This window comes from Capra hircus, chromosome 6, assembly GCF_001704415.2.
Source record: "Capra hircus breed San Clemente chromosome 6, ASM170441v1, whole genome shotgun sequence".
Classification (NCBI taxonomy): Eukaryota; Metazoa; Chordata; class Mammalia; order Artiodactyla; family Bovidae; genus Capra; species Capra hircus.
This window is the reverse complement of record NC_030813.1, coordinates 108,085,131-108,107,458: the sequence shown is the minus strand read 5'-3', so window position 1 is coordinate 108,107,458 and position 22,328 is coordinate 108,085,131. Positions and strand designations below refer to the sequence as shown.

The 22,328-nt window shown below is 37.8% G+C and overlaps 1 pseudogene across 1 annotated transcript; it reads right to left on the bottom strand.

Moving 5' to 3' along the window:
- LOC108636237 lies at positions 18,040-19,635 on the bottom strand (annotated as a pseudogene). The gene has a single exon (XR_001918217.1). The product of XR_001918217.1 is annotated as a lupus La protein homolog pseudogene (transcript).

Sequence of the window (22,328 nt, the reverse complement as noted above, 5' to 3'; positions counted from 1 at the left end):
TGCTTATTTAACATATGCAGGGAACATCATGAGAAATGCCAGGCTGGATAAAGCACAAGCTGGAAACAAGATTGCTGGGAGAAATATCAATAACCTCAGATACGCAGATGACACCATCCTTATGGCAGAGAGTGAAAAGGAACTGAAGAGCCCCTTGATGAAAGTGAAAGAGGAAAGTGAAAAAGTTGGCTTCAAACTCAACTTGAAAAAATGAAGACCATGCCATCCGTTCCCATCACTTCATGGCAAATAGATGGGGAAACAATGGAGGCAATGGCAGACTTTACTTTTTGGGGGGCTCCAAAATCACTGCAGATGGTGACTGTAGCCATGAAATTAAAAGACGCTTACTCCTTGGAAGAAAATCTATGACCAACCTAAACAGCATAGTGAAAAGCAGAGGCATTACTTTGACAACAAAGGTCTGTCTAGTCAAATGGTTTTTCCAGTAGTCATGTATGGATGGATGTGAGAGTCAGACTATAAAGAAAGCTGAACGCTGAAGAACTGATTCTTTTGAACTGTGGTGTTGGAGAAGACTCTTGAGAGTCCTTTGGACTGCAAGGAGATCAAACCAGTCAATCCTAAAGGAAGTCAACCCTGAATATTCATTGGAAGGATTGATGCTGAAGCTGAAATTCCAATACTTTGGCTACCTGATGTAAAGAACTGACTCATTAGAAAAGACTCTGATGCTGGAAAGATTGGAGGTGGGAGGAGAAGGGGATGACAGAAGATGAGATGGTTGGATGGCCTCACTGACTCAATGGACATGAGTTTGCGCAAGCTCTGGGAGTTGATGTTGGACAGGGAGGCCTGGCGTGCTGCAGTCCATGGGGTTGCAAAGAGTTAGCCACCACTGAGCACATCAACACATGCTTGACTATGTCCCACAAGTTTCTGTGTTTCTTTATTTCTCTTCATTATTTTTTCCTTCCTGTTCTTCAGAATGGATAATCTTAATGTAAGCATCTTCATGTTTGCAGATTCTTCCTTTTGCTTGAAGAAATATGCTCTAGTCATTTTTTGCTTTTAATTTTCAATTATTGTTATTTTCAGTTCCAGAATGTCTATTTGTTTGTTTCTTACTTGTTTCTATCTTTCTATTTATAGTCACTATTTAATGAAACATAATTCTCATTCTTTGTTCTAGTTCTTTAGGCAAGGTTGCATGTTATTCTTCAGTTAGTTCAGTTCAGTCGCTCAGTTGTGTCCGACTCTTCACAACCCCATGAATTGCAGCACGCCAGGCCTCCCTGTCCATCACCATCTCCCGGAGTTCACTCAGACTCACGTCCATCGAGTATTGATGCCATCCAGCCATCTCATCCTGGGTCGTCCCCTTCTCCTCCTGCCCCCAATCTCTCCCAGCATCAGAGTCTTTTCCAATGAGTCAACTCTTCACATGAGGTGTCCAAAGTACTGGAGCTTCAGCTTTAGCATCATTCCTTCCAAAGAAATCCCAGGGTTGATTTATTGACTATGCCAAAGCCTTTGACTGTGTGGATCACAATAAACTGTGGGAAATTCTGAAAGAGATGGGAACACCAGACCACCTAATCTGCCTCTTGAGAAATCTGTATGCAGGTCAGGAAGCAACAGTTAGAACTAGACATGGAACAACAGACTGGTTCCAAATAGGAAAAGGAGTACGTCAAGGCTGTATATTGTCACCCTGCTTATTTAACTTATATGCAGAGTACATCATGAGAAACATGTTATTCTTAGAAAATATTTAAAGTAGCCTTTTACAAACCTGTCTAGTAAATCTAATGAATGGATATCTTCAGGTGCAGTTTCTATTGATTTAGTTTCTTATTCTCATGTATGGGCCATATTCTGTTGTTTCTTTTCATGTTTTGTAGTTTTCTTAAAAAAAAAAAAGCATGTAAAATAATGTGAGGTGACAATTCTGGAAATCAAACCCTCCCTTCCCCTTACAATTTATTTTTGGTTCTGTTTGTTTGGTGACTTTGCTGAACTAATTCTTTAAAGTTTCTGTTCTTTGGCATGTCTGATTGCTGTTCTATTAACATAAGAGTCAGCTAATTATTGTGAACAGATTTCCCTAGGTGTCTACAACCAATAAGTCTGCCCGTCTCTGCCCAGGGGCTCTGTATGCATGTCCATGTATGCCTTAAACATTCAGATAAGCGACTGACACATACGCTTTAGAATTCACTTCCTACTTGTTCAGGGTCTTAAACTTAGTCAAGGATAATAGTTGGAACTTTTTCAGATGAGCATGTGGAAATGTCTGGGCATGAATGCAGCCCTACCTATGAGATGAAATTCCCAGGAACATGTTGAAGTTTTGAAGTTCCTATGTACAGTTCATTCTCCCCCTGTTCAAGGTTTTTGGTTAGTTTTTCCCCCAACGGTTATCCTCTGTCTCAGAAAGCTGTACGATTAAACATTTTCCTTTAACTGCTTTTGACAGCCTCCAGAGAAAAGTTTTTTTCAGATGAGGTCAGTTCTGAGTAAAGGAAAATAAAAATACTGTTTCACCTGGGACTTCCAGGAAAATGCTAGACAGATAAACAACACCAGTCCTCTGAGATGAGGTTTTGAAGGAACTCGAACCCTATTTTACAACCTCCATAGGCTGTGAGGCTGCTGGTTTTCACTGTGATAGCATGATGTTGATTTACAAGGTCACCGCAGAGCTGAAGAGCGGGAGAGAGGAGTAGAGCAAGTTTGGACACCACAAATCCCACAGGTTTTTACCAGGAATCAACCATTTTTCTTATACAAACAGTCTTGAATTTTTGCAAGTTTTTAGTTTACTTCCAGATCCCTGAGAAATTTCATTATGAAAATTTGTTCCAGTTGTTTGTTACCTTTATGAAGAAGTGGATTTTGGAAATTTTTACTCTTGCCATTATCAAGTCATTCAGAGATGCCATTTTTAATATCTCATTTCCTCTATGCAACTGAATGGTTCTCAGTAATAATAATAATATTCTAACATGTATACTATCATGTAAGAATTGAATCGCCAGTCTATGTCTGATGCAGGATACAGCATGCTTGGAGCTGGTGCACGGGGATGACCCAGAGGGATGTTGTGGGGAGGGAGGTGGGAGGGGGGTTCATGTTTGGGAACGCATGTAAGAATTAAAGATTTTAAAATTTAAAAAATAAATAAATAAATAAAATTTTTTAAAAAAATAATGATCATTCTTTTCTTCTTTCACTTTTAAAACAATTATTACCAATTTTAAAATAATATATCTCAATTGTAGGGATAATATGTACATTTAGCAAAATAATTTTCTGTATGAACTAAAACTTGAATTTATCAATAAAAATATTACATTTTACATTGTGTTTTACTATCTTAATACAAATATCACAAATATTCATATAGAATTATAGAATTGAAATTACTCAAGTGGTGTTCCTTCAGTTTTATAATCAGTGTGCTATTATTGTTTATTTTGAATATATCCTTTTAGTGCAGAAATATGACATGCCAAAGGGTTTGCAGGTGAACTTTAACTAGTCTGCCTTGTGAACTTACTTGGGTCCTTACAAATAAAACACATTTAGCCAAATTTGTGCCTATCAGAAGCGGAAGCTATTAAGTAGTGTTCTACAATTAACCTCTATGAGAAATATAATGTTCATTAAAGAGTAAAAACCAAATGTGTATCTATTTGAATCTCATATATATGCCATTATAACTCAATAATACCTGCAATGATCCTTTGCACCAGCATTCTTCAAAATGTACACCTTCATTGCCTGAGTGTGGGGTGGGCTGCTTCCCCGTGCTGGCCCCTGGTATGCCACCTAAACTGTGCTCACCTTTTCTTCTTCTGAACATAGTGTGGGCATGCTATCTCTTACCTGAGACTTTCTACTTGCCTTCATCTCTGCACATTCTTTCCTTCTCTTTATTATAGTCCTTCTTTATCCAGTTCCATCTAGTCTTTTATGTTTTTGCTAAGGTATCACACCCTGAAAGAAATGTTCTTGACACCCCCATCCCCACCCCTAAATCTATCTGTGCTCTAGTAACAGATGTCTTATACATACCTGTATTCTAGCACTTACTATATTGTCTGTGTGCTTGTCACTCTTTCGAAGGCTTTAAGTAATTCTGATTTAGTTCCGTTAACAACAACTAGTGTATCAGTAATGCAATCATTATTTTTGGAAAGAAGGATGGGAAAAGAGCCCCTATTGCTCACTGAAACAATTTTATAGCCAGACAATGCAGAAGGATTAGAGTAGTTAATGTAGTCAAACATTGGTGGCCAGTGTACAGACCTATTTCTATTCTTTCAGTATGTATTTATTTCCAAACTGTGAGTTTAACACTGAAAGGCATTTCTCAGACTGTGAGCAATAACTCCACTAAGAAAATATTTCTTCATAAAATGCATAAGACACGTGGAATTTTTTTATAACTGCTGTGGCAGTAGACAGAGCACTGCACTAGAACTCTGAGAGGATTAGTCAAAGACGGACTGTTCAGTGGAACGCAGTCTGAATTATCTAAGGCTGATGACAGGAATGTCTTTGTAGGATGAAAATAAAACAATAGGTAATACATTGCGTGACCTTGATGAGCTATTTATATTTGTTTGCATGCGTGCTCAGTCATGTCCAACTCTTTGTGACCCCAAGGACTGCAGCATGCCAGGCTCCTCCGTCCATGGGATTCACCAGGCAAGAATACTGGAGAGGGTTGTGATTTCTTTCTACAAGGGATCTTCTTGGCTCAGGGATTGAACCTGCATCTTCTGCATTGGCAGGTGGATTCTTCACCACTGAGCCACCAGGGCTATTATCATATTCTCATGTTAACTTACTACAAAGCACTTATACCATTTTATTTAGATTATCAAAATGTGTAAAATATGTGAAATATACATAAGAATTTAAATACCTATAGTTTAACTTTTAATATGCTCTCAGTTTTTCCTATTTTCATTTCAATTTTTCCTCTTTATAACCAGTTTGTATATATTCAAATTTTTATTTATAGTTATAGTACATACTTGTAATCACTTTAACAAAATCTGTATTTTACATGTTATTTTGCACTACCGCAATACTTGGATTTGTCTAGATCACTTAATATTCTTGAAAAATATTATTTTATTGTTATTCAGTTCAGTTCAGTTCAGTCAAAGGCTTTGGCATAGTCAATAAAGCAGAAATAGATGCTTTTCTGGAACTCTCTGGCTTTTTCAATGATGCAGTGGATGTTGGCAATTTGATCCTTGGTTCCTCTGCCATTTCTAATTTCTTCAACCATTTCCCCCTTTTTTATGAGTTGTTTCCTTTTTTGAAAATTTTGCTAGTAGAAGCAATTATAATTTTAGGATACGTTTTGCTTTTAACTCAGATTTTTAATGATAAATTCTTTAAAGTGATATTTATTTTTTGAATGTTATTAAAAGCATTTTATTACTCTTGGGAAATAGCCTAATTGCAAGCAAAACAGTTTTATCAATTAAACAAAATTATAAAATATCTGATTTATATTTTAATTTTTATGTCCTTGTAATTTGCCCCCTAATCTCACTCAACCCTCATTTTCAGTATCTTTTACTCCTTTCTCAGGACTTTAAACATTAAAATAATTTACCATTTAGTCCTTAAAATAATGAAGACTGGCTCTTCATTGTTAGCATTTTTTCCAAGTTGTCTCAACAATTGAATGGTTTTATATGTCTAAACCTTGTACTTAGTCACTCAGTCTTGTCTGACTCTTTGCTACCCCATGGACTGTAGGGTGCCAGGCTCCTCTCCATGGGGATTCTCCAGCCAAGAATCCTGGAGTGGGTTGCCATGCCCTCCTCCAGGGGATCTTCCCAACCCAGGGGTCAAACCGAGGTTTCTCACATTACAGCTGGATTCTTTATCATCTGAGCCACCAGGGAAGCCCAAATTATGGTCTAATCTCATGTGTGCTAAGTCACTTCAGTCATGTTCAACTCTTTGTGAGCCCACGGATTGGAGTCGTCATCAGGCTCCTCTGTCCATGCGATTCTCCAGGCAAGAATACTGGAGTGGGTTGCCATTTCCTCTTCCAGAGAATCGTCCCAACCCAGGGATCGAACCTGCATCTCTTGTGTTTCCTGAATTGGCAGGCAGGTTCTTTACCACTGAGCCACCGGGGAAGCCCTAAACCTTGGCCACTCCTAAATGTACATTTCAAATTCTGACTTCTACCAATGAACTTCATGCAATTCTCTATGAGATCTACCCAATGTCTAGTATATGTCTAAAATTTAAGATTTCCAAAACCCGGCTTCCCTTTTTCACCTACACTGAAATCTACTTTGTCCCAGTTATTCCAATTCCAGTAAACAACAAATTTAAACTTTAAAAAGCATGTGAGTTAAAAACTTGTTATCTTTTAATAATCCTCCGCCTTACATTTATAGATAGTCCATCACAAAGCAAATGCTGTTAGCTTTAACTTCAGACTTTTCTTCACTAACCAATTTCTTTGTCACCACCCATGAGCAATAGTCTTAGTCACCCCCATGAACAGTCACCACCTTCACTCACCTTTCCCACTGCATTAGATCCTAGTTATCTTTTTCTTTCAGCCCTGGTCATCTGTCTGATAGTGTAAACACACAAAATTTTTCTACCTCACTACGTGATTGAGACTAAAATATAATTGTTGGAAACTTCCAGTGCTAGCTTTTCTCATAAAGAGGAAAATTTAAATTTTCACTGTTCAACAACATGTCACAGGTTCCTAGTTTACTGTAGTAACCTTGCTACCACACACACACGCACTTCTATCCTAGGCTCTTCAGGTATTTCAGAAAACAATTTTAAAGAATCTCATTGGCTGCGGAGATTACTTTATGGAGAACTGGCATCTTTACATTATTAATTTTTTCTATCCTAGAATAAGCTATATGTATTTCTTTTTTTTTCTTTTATAAATATGTCCTATAGGGAAATTGTGTTGCTTTTTCCACACATGAGTCTGTGTATTTCTTATATTTCTCTCCATATTTTGTTGTATTTGTTACATCTCCAACTTTTGGTCTTATTCTTAATGAGCACTCATTTTTTAAAAATTTATGTTATCTAACTAATTGGAGTTCCCTGGTGGTTCAGATGTTGTAAATATGCCTGTAATGCAGGAGATCCAGGTCCAATCCACGGGTAATGAAGATGCCCTGGAGAAGGGAACGGCTACTCGCTCCAGTATTCTTGCCTGGAGAATTTCATGGACATAGGAGCCTGGTGGGCTACAGTCCATGGGGTTGCAAAGAGTCAGACATGACTGGGTAACTAACACTTTCACATTTTTCTAATTAATTATCTGACTATATCAGGGATTTTCAATCTTGGCACAATTTGGTTACTTTGAGCTGATAATTTGTTTTTGAGGCAGGATGTTCTGAGCTCTGTAAGATACTTAGCAGAATCCTTGGCCTTCATACAATAGATTATCAGTAGCATTGCCCCAAATGTGATAACTGAAAAATACCTCGACATTACCAGATCTCCTGTGAGGTGCAGAGTTGCCCCTGGCCAAGAAGCACTGATCTTTATATGAAGGTATAGATTGGTTCTTACAAGCCGCATGAAACTGTCTCTTTTGGTCTAAATGTTTCCCATGTTCCCCTTCATCTTAGTTGGCTCTTAGCTTGAGAGCTTATTGTACCTGACGTATTGTCTATAAGAGGGAGACACGCTAAGTGATTTCCTCAGAGTCTCACAGGCATTAAGTCCATGATTCCTGATAATCATAAGTCTACTAGTTTACGTGCTTTAGCAAACACTAAGTAATGGAAAGTGCCAGGACCCTGGAACCCGGATGTGGCTCTTAACTCCACTGTTTGGTGGGTTTGAAATTTCATAGATACAGTTTAATCTCTTCACGCCTTCATTCTCTCATCATGGGAGGTGGAAGCCGTTGCTTTACACAAACATTCTGGAGTGTAGTAATGATATGTGTATGGTCCAGAGCACATTTTAGACAACATGTTTGCAACCAAACGGGTAGCAATTGGGAGTTTTTCATAAAGCCTAAGGGCAGAACTGCAGGGGTGGAAAATACATACTCCTTGATCAGCACTGGGCAGGGCAATGCATTCTATTTACTACTTTACTGAGTGCTCTCTCTAGGGATTATGGAAAACTGAATGTTCAAATGGGTGATATCTAGACTCTGTCTTATAGAAGTTCACTGAGAGGTTAAAAAGAAACATAGTGAGCATACAAGATTGACTGCAGGGAATAAGTAAATGAATTATATCAGTGCAAGGAACAGATTCAGGGAACAGACTCAGGTATTTCTGTGGGGATTCATCTCAAAGTTGGAACTGACGTGATAAAAATAATTACCCTTACATACGATATTAATTTGATAGAATAAAAATTGGTTTAAAATTTCCATCAATAGTCCAAATCACTGGGAATTTCCTTTTGCGATTAGCTATTTGTGTTAAGAAATGAGATTTTTGCTCCCCAAGTGGCTCAGTGGTGAAGAATCTGCCTGCCAATGGAGGTGATGCAGGAGACTTGGGTTCAATCTGTGGGTTGGGAAGGTCTCCTGGAGTAGGACATGGCAACCCACTCCAGTATTCTTGCCTGAGAAATCCCATGGACAGAGGAGTCTGGCGGGCTACAGTCCATGGGTCACAAAGAGTCAGATATGACTGAACATGCGCATAATAAACTCTTTTATCCAAACTCAAAAAAATATACTGGAGATAATCATATAAGCTGTTTCTTTCTTAGTCTGATAAACAGGATAAAATAACTAACAAGAGAGTGGAGGGATTTGCAGTTATTTGGCAAAGTTAGGATTAGCAAGACATGAAAAGAAAATAAACGTCACGTAATAGAGCTACCATCTCTTCCTGAAACCCTAGATTCGATAAGGGGAAAGAGTTATAATTTTTGGCATGAATCAATTATTCACCATATCATTTTAATTTTTAGAAGAAAATTCAAAGTACATCATACAATTCTTTTGCTGATATTCGATCAAAAGAAGCCTTCCTTTGCCAATCAACAAATCAAAAAATCAGACTTCAAGAAAAGAAAAAGAAAAAAAAGGTATATACATCATCTTCTCTTATGTTGTCACTTTGTTTAAAGAAAATGAGACCCAGAGTGATGAAATGCCTTGTTCATAGTCACACACTTCTTTTCTTTTAAAACAAAAGTTAGAACACATTTATCCCTGTACTAAGCCAGTGATTTTTCTACTACATTTTGCTTTCTTTCACATACTTGGCTTTTTCTTTTTCTTTTTTAAATGAATGGTGTTTGGATCAGTTCCAGAGGCAAATGCACCTTCAGCTCCATTTCAAGGGTTCATCCTGTAACTGTCACACCTGATCTCTGTCCCAGTGCCTGAACCCAATCACTGAAGATAATTTGAATCGACTGAAACACCTCGAGTTGGCCATTGACCCTCTTCATTCACACTATGCCATTGTGATAGGCAAGGTTGGCTACTGCCACTTTAAATTAGTGGTTTATCTTGAGTCCTGGAGAATGTAAGTCCTTTCAGGGGGAAAGGATGATGAATCACATGGCAGGGAACAAATGCAACTGTGATTAATGGGGCATTACACAACAACAAAAAAGTAGAGCCAACTGTGCACAGAGATAACTGGAACCACAAAGACTAACTTATTGTCTAAGTTGATATAATTAACTTCAAGCCCCTCCATAGCATGGTTAGCTGATTTCAATGAGCCTTTCCATTGTGTTGGTAATAATGGCAAGGTTGTGGCTTATTTTAAATACTATCCTATTAAAGACCATTTTTTCCTCCAATCCTTGGCACTGATAAAATGTCAAATACTAAGATTTAGCAATTTGAAGTAGCACTGTTATAAGCAACTGTTCAGATTCATCTGACTTTCCCTTTTTTCCAAGGAAGATAATAGAAGAAAAGACCAAACATTTGACTTATGATATATGAGCTTCCTCAAATATTTCAGTGAAGAAGCGTTCCCTGATTATCTTTTGCGGGGGGCGGGGGGGGGTTGTTCTGGGTTAAGAGAAAAGTTTTCAGAAATATGTTGTATTACCGTAACTATGATGGAGAAGTATTTAATTTTCTTATCACGACCTGATAGGATAACCTATCCTGTCTACGTAAGTATGTTTCTCCCATTCATGGGAAATAAATAATTACTTTCTCTATTAGAAGAAATGATTGGCTTAGATTCTTGTGAGAATATATTATGGTTTCAGAAATTACTATGCACACTTTAAAAAAAAATCAGGAATGTGAATATTTTTATCCATTGAAATCTTGTCTACATTCTTTAGTCAGCAATGCTGGAACAAGATTCTGCATTTAAAAATGCTTGACAATCTCCTTGCAGAATTTGGAGGCTTCTCAAATATTTGATACCTGTTTCATTTCATGTTTTTGGAATTGTTTGGCTACTCTCAGAGGTTATCAGAATAGCAAATGCTTCCTCTAAAATTCTGAGATATGCTATATTTGAAATGCCAATCTTTTTCCAACTGCCAGGTGTATTTTTCTCTTCCTGACTTAGAAATAATAATACCTTATATTTTATAATGCATTTATCCTTTATAAATAACATTAACCAAATAGACTCTACCAGGATGGATGTTAGTGAGTAGAGATGTGTCATGAGTGAAAGAGCAAGGATTCTGTGGTGACTTATCTACGTGTTACATTTGCTGCTGCTGCTGCTAAGTCGCTTCAGTCGTGTCCGACTCTGTGTGACCCCATAGACGGCAGCCCACCAGGCTCTGCTGTCCCTGGGATTCTCCAGGCAAGAACACTGGAGTGGGTTGCCATCTCCTTCTCCAATGCATGAAAGTGAAAACTGAAAGTGAAGTCACTGAGTCGTGTCCAACTCTCAGCGACCCCATGGACTGCAGCCTACCAGGCTCCTCTGTCCATGGGATTTTCCAGGCAAGAGTACTGGAGTGGGGTGCCATTGCCTTTTCCGATGTGTAACATTTAGCTCATGCCATTTTCATATGAGTATCAGATGACTTATTTTTTTCTTTCTGAGTCTCATGTTTCTTGTCCACAAAAAGTGGATAATAATTACTTCATAGATGTTTCTGAAGACTGACTTTGTATTCATGGTATGGAATGAAATCACTTAACTTTATTTCCACTATTCCCACCTCTCCTTTACTGGAAGAATGTTTTATTTACCTTAATGTTTCCCAAGGAAAGAGAAAGTAATCAGGTAATGTAGTCTTCATTAAGAACTACTACAATTCAAATTCTCTTGCAGCTCATTTCACACACATTAGATTGTTCAAAGGATCTTACCTCAATTTTTGCAAATAAAGAGCACAGATGTTGGGAATATTAAAGAAATAATGATTTTAAAGTGCTCAGACTAGTGCTTTAAGTTTAATAAAGGCTTTCTGAAATGAAGCATGAAATGCAAGTATGATGAGACACCATGGATAAACATTCTCGAGCCTGTATCTCACTTGGGGTGCCATGCCAAACTTCAGAACAGGTCCAAGGTATGGTATATGAGACAGCTCTGGCCACATGTGTAGTCCTTCAGCCTTAGTTCTACTTGCTTCATATACACTCTGCACTTTTCCTTCCTTGGATTCAATTTCACTCTGTTGCTGACCCCACTGCCGTTGGCATTGCCCCTCATTCTTCAACTTTCGTTTTAGGCTCTTTGGTCTTGATAAGGATCATTTCTCCAATTATACCTGATTCCTTTGCATGATTCTGATCTCCACCAAACTCTGTGAATCAATGGATGCTAGAGACAAACATCTTTCCAGACTTGAGTTGCTTTGACAATCCTCTTATCAGTCCTTCCCCTTTTGTTAGACTCACACCTAACTCATCTTGCTCAGGTAAAAAGGAAATAGTGTCAGAAAAATTATTCAATGGCACTTGCTACAGAGTAGTTGGAAAGACTTCATTCAAGGGAGGACCATCATGATAGGAATAGCAACCAAGGTGTTGGAATTTTACAATGAGAGACAGAGACTGTTTGAACTCAACTCTGAATACAGTATGTGCAGTTGGGAATTTATAGCCAAGGATTAGAAGAAGGATTCTGGTTTAACCTATCAGGATTTTTGCTGAAGGCATTCAGGGTGACCAGACTTCATCTGATGGATGGTAGAGGTAAGAAACCCGATCAGATATTTAGGATGATCAGATATGAACTGTGGGAGTTCTGGTTAAACTCACTAATCAATCAGGATTCTTGCTAAAAGTGGACAATTCAGAGAGGAACATCAATGTCTAAAAGTCAAGCCCAGTTGGCAAAGCAAGTTCAGGGAAATATGAGCAGAGTTTGGTCAATGAGAGAATCTTTGTCACTAGACAGAGATTGGTGAATGAAGTGAAACAACAATGATTTACCACAAGCTGCAAAGTTAGTTATGGGACCGGATCTACTGTCTACCTCAGTCTGATCTATAGGCATTTCTACTAGACCACTGGTTTTCAACAGGGAGGTAATTTACCCCTCATAGGATATTTGGCAATACCTGGAGATATTTTTTTTTTGGTAGTAATGCTACTGGCATCTAGTGGGTAGCAATCAGGAATACTCTTAAAATATCCTGTAATGCCCAGGACACCTTCACAAACAAAGAACTATTATTATCTGGCCCCAAATATCGAGGGTATGGGTGAGAAACCCTACCCTGGATTAAAGTACTGAATCATGACAGCGCAGGAAGAAGTCTCTCTCAAGTGGTCTTAATGCTTTTTATGCATGTGAGAACAGCTTTGTACAGCAATGATTAAAATGCAAGTCATGAGCTAAGAGTTCTGTTTACATATTTCCCATTGATTTACTTTGTGGCTTCCTATTCATCACTTTGCTCCCAATGACAAACATTTACTGAGAAGCCCAGACACGTAACTATAAAAGAGGCATTAAGAAAACAGAGGTTTTCCGTATCACCACTGACCATGTGTGGACCTCTGCAGATGCTATTCACCTCAGTGTTCATTTGCCCCTTGCAGATACAAAGAAAAATATAAATTCTCCAATTTCCTATTTATGTTACAGTTATAATATCCACAGAGTCTGTATCTAAGTGTTGCGTGTGCTATTGGCCAAGTAGTAAACTATGCAATAAAAATTAATAATGCATTGTAATAAAATGTTTTTATCGCCATCAAATTTATAGTGCTTTATTAATCCTTTTGCTTGCTTTCTTTATTCTTTTCTCTCTGCCAGCCACCTGGCCCCAAATGTTGTATGAATTACTTGCCAAAACCTAGTTACTACTTTCTCACTTCCTTCTAGCTTATTTTTCTTCTCATTTCTCAGCCCTACCTCTTTTTTTATTTTAATCTTCGGTCGGTATTTTTTGCTGTTTCTTTCATCTCCTCTTCAATTAGTCTCTTTTCTCTCCCTTTCCACTAAATCTTTTATAGTCTTTTAAAAGAAATGTCCCCAGAGCATTAAAAAGAAGAGACAAATGAAAAAGGACAGATGCTTGTCAATCTCATCGCCACTTTCTTTATTTTTCATCTGCAAAATTACTGATCACATTTCCAAGGAATACACAGCCTGACAGCCCATACCTTAGGGAAGAAGGGAGAGTTACACAAATTCAGGGACCCCTCAGGGTTGGAGCATAAGGCTGTGAGGCTGCTGGGTAAGAAATGCCCTTGAGATTCAATTGAACATTTACCCAGGAAGCTGTAAACAAGAAAGTCAATCTTGGCACTGCTGGATTCCTCACTGCCTTCAGAATAAGGTTGTTCAAGGTTTGGCTCTTATCTCTTTATTCCCATTATTTAAATCTTCAATCCAAATGCTCTTCTTTGCAGCCTGTTGAGACACCTGGTGTTCCATGAATGCACCATGTTGGTTTTATGTCCTTATGTCTTACACCCAACCTTCTTCCTATTAGGAGGACTCCCTTTTCCTGGTTCTCTGCCTAGAACATTTCTGCTCATCTTTAAATACTTCACTAAGAAAAGTTCCCTCTACTAATGTTTCCATATATCAGGTATTTATCTTAATGATCCAAATGCATTTTTCCATTGTTTTATTTTCTATACCATGTCAGGAACTTTTAGTAGGGGTTGGGGCTGTGACTGTTGTCTTTCATTTCAATCACATGATTTTGCTCAGAATACAGACGGTGAATTATAGCTGATTAAATAAATGGTTAGAAACAAATGAATGAAATTATCCAAGAGAAGGAAGGTTCAGATGGGATGTACACAGAGCCTTATGTTTAGCAGGGTGGTCAATCATTTGTAGCAAACAGCAACTTTTTGTTTTTAGTACTAAAAATCCTGAGTATCTGTTAGCAGCTGCAGCATAGCAAACTTTCCTAAAAGTTTCGTTTTACAAAACAACCATCATTTAACAATTCTGTAGACTGTTCATTTGGATTGGGCTTGGCTGGGTGGCTTTTCCAGTCTGTTAGGCCCACTCAGGCAGCTGTGATCAGCACCAGTTTTTCTGTGGTATCTCGGTAGAATAAATATGACGCTGCATTTTCTGACACATTAGACTGGATATCTTCACATGCTAGTGACACAGTAGAGAAGAGAGTGTTTTCACAGACGTCCACCTGAGCCAAAGTCCTCTTGACTCACACTGACACTCACTGAATTCTCTTGCCCGAGCACATTACAAAGCTAACCTGGGATTTGTTGCTGTCATTTAGTCGCTAAGTCTTGTTCGACTCTTTTGCGACCCCATGGACTATAGCCTGCCAGGCTCCTCTGTCCATGGGATTTTTTAGACAAGAATATTAGAGTGGGCTGCCATTTCCTTCTCGAGGGGATCTTTCTGACCCAGGGATTGAACCCATGTCTCCTACATTGGCAGGCAGGATCTTTACCATTAGCCAACAGGGAAGCAATATATTATAGTTGGTCTAATGTCTCTTTACCCTGTTTCAGTGTCCGTACAACCCTTTATCATTGGTCATGAAGTCTACTGGCTAGAAATTACAAATGGATAGGCAATGATTTTACCTATGAGATGTAAAACCACTCAGATCATCTATGGGCTCACTTAACAAAACAAGGGAAGTGAAAGTTCAAATGGGGACTAAAAATCTAACAATTTCTAATGTTCTGTGGTTGTATTCTTTGTGAGTCCAGTTTTGAAACAATGAGTCTTAAATTTTGTTTTATTGTTATTATGGGCTATTTTCAAATCTCTTTTTCTGAAGTTGGATAATTTTCTTACAATTCTCAAATTATGAGGATTGCTTTTACTTCTCTTGGGAAAATGTTCAATATAGTGTAACTAACGAATGTCAGATATAAACATATTTATGAAGTTCAACAATTGAAATATGATATGTCTCTAAGTTATCATTTTTTTCTTGTTCTTTGTATGATAAATTAGAAACTACCCAGATGTGATTTTGCACTCACATTCCCAAGAGTTTACTTTTGTTTGAAATTTCTACATGCTTTTTATGGGCAGCTAGTTATCCTATGATGATCCATCACCCCTAAATCACTTACTGGCAATATTTTTGTGCTATAGTTATTGCATTATTAATTGGCAGAAAACTGTAAACACGATCTATGAATTATTTACAAAGTGTGTCTACTGGGAAGGAAGAAATCTGAACAGGTAATGCAAAAATATGTTTGAGTTCTAGATAGTGCAGGTCACAATTTGGGGAACTTCTTTTGAAAGAGACAATGCATAGCATGACCTTTGACTAGATGTAGATAACTGGAGCTTTCACTATAAAAAGGCTCCTTAAAATTCAAGGCATGATAGAATACTGACAAGTAATAAAGATTGGTAAGTACATTGCATATTATTTTGTCTGTCTAGTTAGTAAAGGTTTTTCAAGCGAGATAACTGAATAGATACAGTGCTATAATATAGGTTTTCCTTTGCTATCAGAGATGGAAAGTAAATTCTTATAATCTGGAAATACAGATGAAATGCCTAAGAATATTCCCAATGTTGTTTTGGGTTGATGAAACAAAACAATGAAGAGCATCCATCTTCTTTCCTTGGGTTCTAAACCAACTTAGAAGTAAGGCAATGCATTTAACAGATGGGGACAAGTTATTACCTTCATCGCTCTGAAAGGCTAGACTGAAACCTCAACTTATTTGTTGGGCAATTAGGCTTAACACTTACTAATATTAATGTCCCGATTAATCTTATCAGTCCAGTCATAGGCAGTAGCCAAATTTTTCCTATAAGATTGGTGGAGAGGACAAGAATTTGTATGAACCCAGGGCACCATCATATCATAGTTAATTCAGGTATGGAGTATGATCAAACATTATGAGGCATTGCCACTGAGCCGACATGGGTAGATGTGTCCTAAAGAAGAGATAAAATGGACCTGAAGCAGACACCAGGGAAAGACTAGGACAAGAGGGAGGAGACATCAGACAATAACCTCTAGATCCTGGAAAACTGAATCTAGTGCAACTGCAAGGGCAGCAAGGACAAGTGATTGAAGACAGAAGAAGGGAGGGAAAAGCTATCTTATAGGCTAACAGTTTTTATTAGGAGTTTGAACATAACATCTATGGAACATGATTGCTCTGTGTTTCATACAAGATTGAATAATTATTTATTTTATAACCCCTTCAATATGTCAGTGACCAGCTCAAGAATGAATCAAAAAGGAAGTGAGAAAGATAAAATAAATAAAACAACCCAAATTTATAAGAACAACAAATTTGAAATATGAGTTAAACTTTGGAACAACTTTATGGCAGGCTTGTGGAAAGAGTGCTACATTAGCGCTCAGGAGACCTCTGCTCACAATTTAGTTTATCTACTAGATAGCTGTGTGGTCTTGGTCAATAGCCTTAGCTACTATATTCTGAAGCTTGCTCCCTCTACCTTTATTTATTTATTTTTAAATATAGGAATTAGCCTAATTGATCTTTATGCAACTATCATATCCTATGATTTTAGATACTGTTTAACACATCCCTAATATAAACCAATGCCATAACAGTGAACATTAGCACATTTCTACCCATGTTAATAACTTTATTAAATTCAGTCTCTCTGTATACCTAATTTATAGTAGCCCATATTCAAATCAGTGACATTTTCTAAATTGGAACACATCTATATTTCTGCAAAATATTTTTTCTTTTTTTTTCATGTTTGATACATTTTTATTAGTAAATTGCATAATAATACTCACAGACATCAAAATGGGAAAAGCATATAACTAGAAGCTGACTATAACCCCAATAATTCTGAAAAGTCTGAAATAAGAATATACAATAAGGGGGAATCTTTTTTTTTTGGATTGGATTTAACAACATAACTAGAACTGTCACCTTCATAATAATTAGTAATGTGTACAAGTCTGTATTCTTATTCAGTACTGTCAGTCCTTACTTAGTTTAAGATATAACATGCAACATGGAGACCTTAGAACAGTTCCAATAGTAGTATACCAAGCGAGAGCCTTGCTACTCCAAGTGTGGTTGTCAAGTACGGACCATCAGCCTTGACATCCCTTGGGAGCTTGTCAGACTTGCAGGATTCTGGCTCCACCCAGACATACTGAATTACAATCTGTATTTGAACAGGATTTGATTTGAAGGTGATTTGTTTACACATTAAAATTTGAGAGCTGTGATTTAGAGAGCGCGCTTAGTAGGAAGATAAATAGCTACTTACTACCGTTACTAAAATCCAAACCGGAAATTTTTAAGATAATCATGGTTATTACGAAATTGGTAGCTATAGATTATTTAGGAAATTACAAATAAGAAGGTACTACTATATCAAGGGTGGTAAATGTTTGGAAGTATAATTTTCATCCTTAGGTGGCTTTTGTTTTATAGAGCTGCGATACGACCTGCCAGCATCATACAAGTTTCATAAAAAAAAATCAGTAAGTCTCTTGATTCTGGTTTATCCACATTCAGTACTGAAAAACTACACAATAAGTAATTATTTCTAATGTTATCAAGTTGCTTGAGTAAATACAGAAAGCCAGCGTAAAAGATAAATATTTTGCTAAAACAGAAGGGGCCTATAATCACAACAGCCAATATGCTGGTTTAACATGAATTCTTTCTCCAATACTTCGGGCACACACAAAAAAAATAAATAAACTTAGTTTATTTTTATGCAGTATACATTTTATTACTTTGTACTGATACATTCTCATATTACAAAGGCAATTCTTAATGGAAGAATGTTTCTTTTGATATTTGAATAATCCAAAAGAACACAAACAGAAGTGCACATTAAAAAACATTTCGATAACAAAAGACAAGTTCAACAACAACAAAAAAATCTTCCTTTCTTACAGGTAGACATTGAAGTGGATCTAATTCGGTTTTCTTTTTAACAGCCTTCAAAGACAAAAGCAGCTTAAAATCTAATTAAAATGAATTAAAAATTTGTTTATTAAACTACTGGTCTCCGGCACCATTTTCTGTTTTCCGTTGTTTTGACAGAGGTTCTTCTTTGTCTGTTTCTTCTCTTGCTCTTTTTACTGTTCCAGATGCACCCTTTTCATCACGTTCATCATCACTATCGAATTTAGTTTTCTTGCCCTGAAACTGTACTTTTCCTTTAGCAGACCCAGCCTGGGCAGCTTTATTTCCCTTTCCTTTTCCTTTAAATCTGCGGCCTTTTGACTTCCATTTGTTGAGAGATTCTTGTTGATCTTCTACAATTTTTTTCAGTGCTTCTTTTTCCACATCTCCTTCTAGTACTTCCCAAGTGACTTCTTTGTTCCTTAGTTGTAGGTTACCATTATTGGCCTCTTTTGCTTTATCCAGTGCTTCCTTAGCTTTTTCTTTAAATAGAATTATTCCCTCTTTGGCTCCTCTGACAAAGTGTATCCATTTTATTTCACCATGATTTGAGAAAAGGGTGTGCAAACCTTCTCTACACGTCTGATCATCTAAGTCTCCTGAAAACTTCAGCAAGCAGCCAATCTTTTCTTCTAGAGATTTCATTTCAGCATTTTCTGCTAGCTTTTGTTTTTCTTCTTGCTCTTGTTTAGCTCGTAATTTAGCTTCTATTTTATTTTGCTTTCTTTCTTCACTTTTTTTGGTGAAGTAATCTTCCTTGAAAAGTATTAGCAGGTCTGTGTCTTTGTACTTCTGGCCAGGGGTCTCAACAAACTTTTTAGCTGACTCAATACTATCAAATACAGCAAATATTGAACCCTTAAATGCTTTGTGCAACGTTCTTCTCATCTGAATATTTAGTACTTGACCTTTATCTTCTAACCATTCTTTTATGTCATCAAGAGCTGCATCAGTTGGGAAGCCTTTAATATAAACAGATCTGTTTTTTACATCATTTTTATACTCATCAGTCACTTCAGGGAGGGGTTTGCTTGGAGATCTTCTAATTTTAGTTTTATCTTCACTTATTTCCATGAGTTCTGCCTTTGATTTGCTCAGGGCCTCTACTATTACATTAAAGTCTGTCGTCCAACGGTTTAACCTATTAAACTTTATCATTATCTCCAAAGGTACCCAGCCTTCATCCAGTTTGATCTGTTCCTTTAAAAATTTGTCCCGTGGCAAATTGAAGTCTCCAAAATAATACTCAATTTGATGACAGATCTTGGCCTCCAGAGCAGCCATTTTTTCATTATCACCATTTTCAGCCATTCTGGCTATCTTTCAGTTCCTGGCCCCACTGAGACGCGCCACAGGGTAACCAAGCTGCACTCCTCCGAGCCACCGGCTTTCCCACCTCGCGTCAAAAATATTTTTTCTTAAGAAGACCTAATTAAATGGTCAAAGGGTAAAAATTGTCAAAATCTAAGCCAAAAAACCTATTTTGATCCCTTGTAAAATTCTATTAAATCACTTATAAATGACTTATACATTTATCTTTCTCTCTTGAGTTTCCTATGCCCTTGCATGTAAGAGAACCAAGGCTTTAGAAAACATCTGTTTAGAAAACAGAAAAGAGAGCAGACAATAGGCAGTTTCAGTCATGGGGTTAAAGCTCATCTGGATGCTACTGACTGGTTTTGGTGCTTCTTCTTTGAAATAGTATGCTGGTTCCTTATTGCTTTGACCTCAAAAAATTGTCCAAAACTTCAAACACTCTGACCACTGAGACTTGACCATTGCCTTATTCATCTGTGTTACTTAGGTCCCCCTTGCTTTGGAGAATACATAATTCAGGAAATTTGGTCGCACCTCTTTTCATTCAGTTCAGTTGCTCAGTCATGTCTGACTCTTTGCAACACCATGAATTGCAGCACGCCAGGCCTCCCTGTCCATCACCAACTCCCGGAGTTCACTCAGACTCATGTCCATCGAGTTGGTGATGCCATCCAGCCATCTCATCCTCTGTCGTTCCCTTCTCCTCCTGCCCCCAATTCCTCCCAGTATCAGACTCTTTTCCAATGAGTAAACTCTTCACATGAGGTGGCCAAAGTACTGGAGTTTCAGCTTTAGCATCATTCCTTCCAAAGAACACCCAGGGCTGATCTCCTTTAGAGTGGACTGGTTGGATCTCCTTGCAGTCCAAGGGACACTCAAGAGTCTTCTCCAACACCATAGTTCAAAAGGATCAGTTCTTCGGTGCTCAGCTTTCTTCATAGTCCAACTCTCACATCCATACATGACTACTGGAAAAACCATGGCTCTGACTAGATGGACCTTTGTTGGCAAAGTAATGTCTCTGCTTTTGAATATGCTGTCTAGGTTGGTCATAACTTAAAAGAAATGCAGTAGCCATCATGGTCAACAAAAGAGTCCGAAATGCAGTACTTGGATGCAATCTCAAAAACGACAGAATGATCTCTGTTTGTTTTCAAGGCAAACCATTCAATATCACAGTAATCCAAGTCTATGCCCCAACCAGTAATGCTGAAGAAACTGAAGTTGAATGGTTCTGTGAAGACCTACAAGACCTTTTAGAACTAGCACCCCCAAAAGATGTCCTTTTCATTATAGGGGACTGGAATGCAAAAGTAGGAAGTCAAGAAACACTTGAAGTAACAGGCAAATTTGGCCTTGGAATGTGGAATGAAGCAGGGCTAAGACTAATAGAGTTTTGCAAAGAGAATACACTGGTCATAGCAAACACCCTCTTCCAATAACACAAGAGAAGACTCTGCACATGGACATCACCAGATGGTCAACACCAAAATCAGATTGATTATATTCTTTGCAGCCAAAGATGGAGAAGCTCTATATAGTCAGCCAAAACAAGACCAGGAGCTGACTGTGGCTCACATCATGAACTCCTTATTGCCAAATTCAGACTCAAATTGAAGAAAGTAGGGAAAACTGCTAGACCATTCAGGTATGACCTAAATCAAATCCCTTATGATTATACAGTAGAAGTGAGAAATAGATTTAAGGGTCTAGATCTGATAGATAGAATGCCTGAAGAATTATGGAATGAGGTTCGTGACATTGTACAGGAGACAGGGATCAAGACCGTCCCCATGGAAAAGAAATGCAAAAAAGCAAAATGGCTGTCTGGGGAGGCCTTACAAATAGCTGTGAAAAGAAGAGAGGCGAAAAGCAAAGGAGAAAAGGAAAGATATAAGCATCTGAATGCAGAGTTCCAAAGAATAGCAAGAAGAGATAAAGCCTTCTTCAGCGATCAATGCAAAGAAATAGAGGAAAACAACAGAATGGGAAAGACTAGAGATCTCTTCAAGAAAATTAGAGATACCAAGGGAATATTTCATGCAAAGATGGGCTCAATAAAGGACAGAAATGGTATGGACCTAATTGAAGCAGAAGATTTTAAGAAGAGGTGGCAAGAATACACAGAAGAACTATACAAAAAAAAAGATCTTCATGACCCAGATAATCATGATGGTGTGATCACTCACCTAGAGCCAGATATCTTGGAATGTGAAGTCAAGTGGGCCTTAGAAAGCATCACTATGAACAAAGCTAGTGGAGGTGATGGAATTCCAGCTGAGCTGTTTCAAATCCTGAAAGATGATGCTGTGAAAGTGCTGCACTCAATATGCCAGCAAATTTGGAAGACTCAGCAGTGGCCACAGGACTGGAAAAGGTCAGTTTTCATTCTAATCCCAGAGAAGGGCAATGCCCAAGAATGCTCAAACTACTGCACAATTGCACTCATCTCACATGCTAGTAAAGTAATGCTCAAAATTCTCCAAGCCAGGCTTCAGCAATACATGAACCTTGAACTTCCAGATGTTCAAGCTGGTTTTAGAAAAGGCAGAGGAACCAGAGATCAAATTGCCAACATCTGCTGGATCATGGAAAAAGCAAGAGAATTCCAGAAAAACATTTATTTCTGCTTTATTGACTATGCCAAGGCCATTGACTGTGTGGATCACAATAAACTGGGGAAAATTCTGAAAGAGATGGGAATACCATACCACCTGACCTGCCTCTTGAGAAATTTGTATGCAGGTCAGGAAGCAACTTGACATGG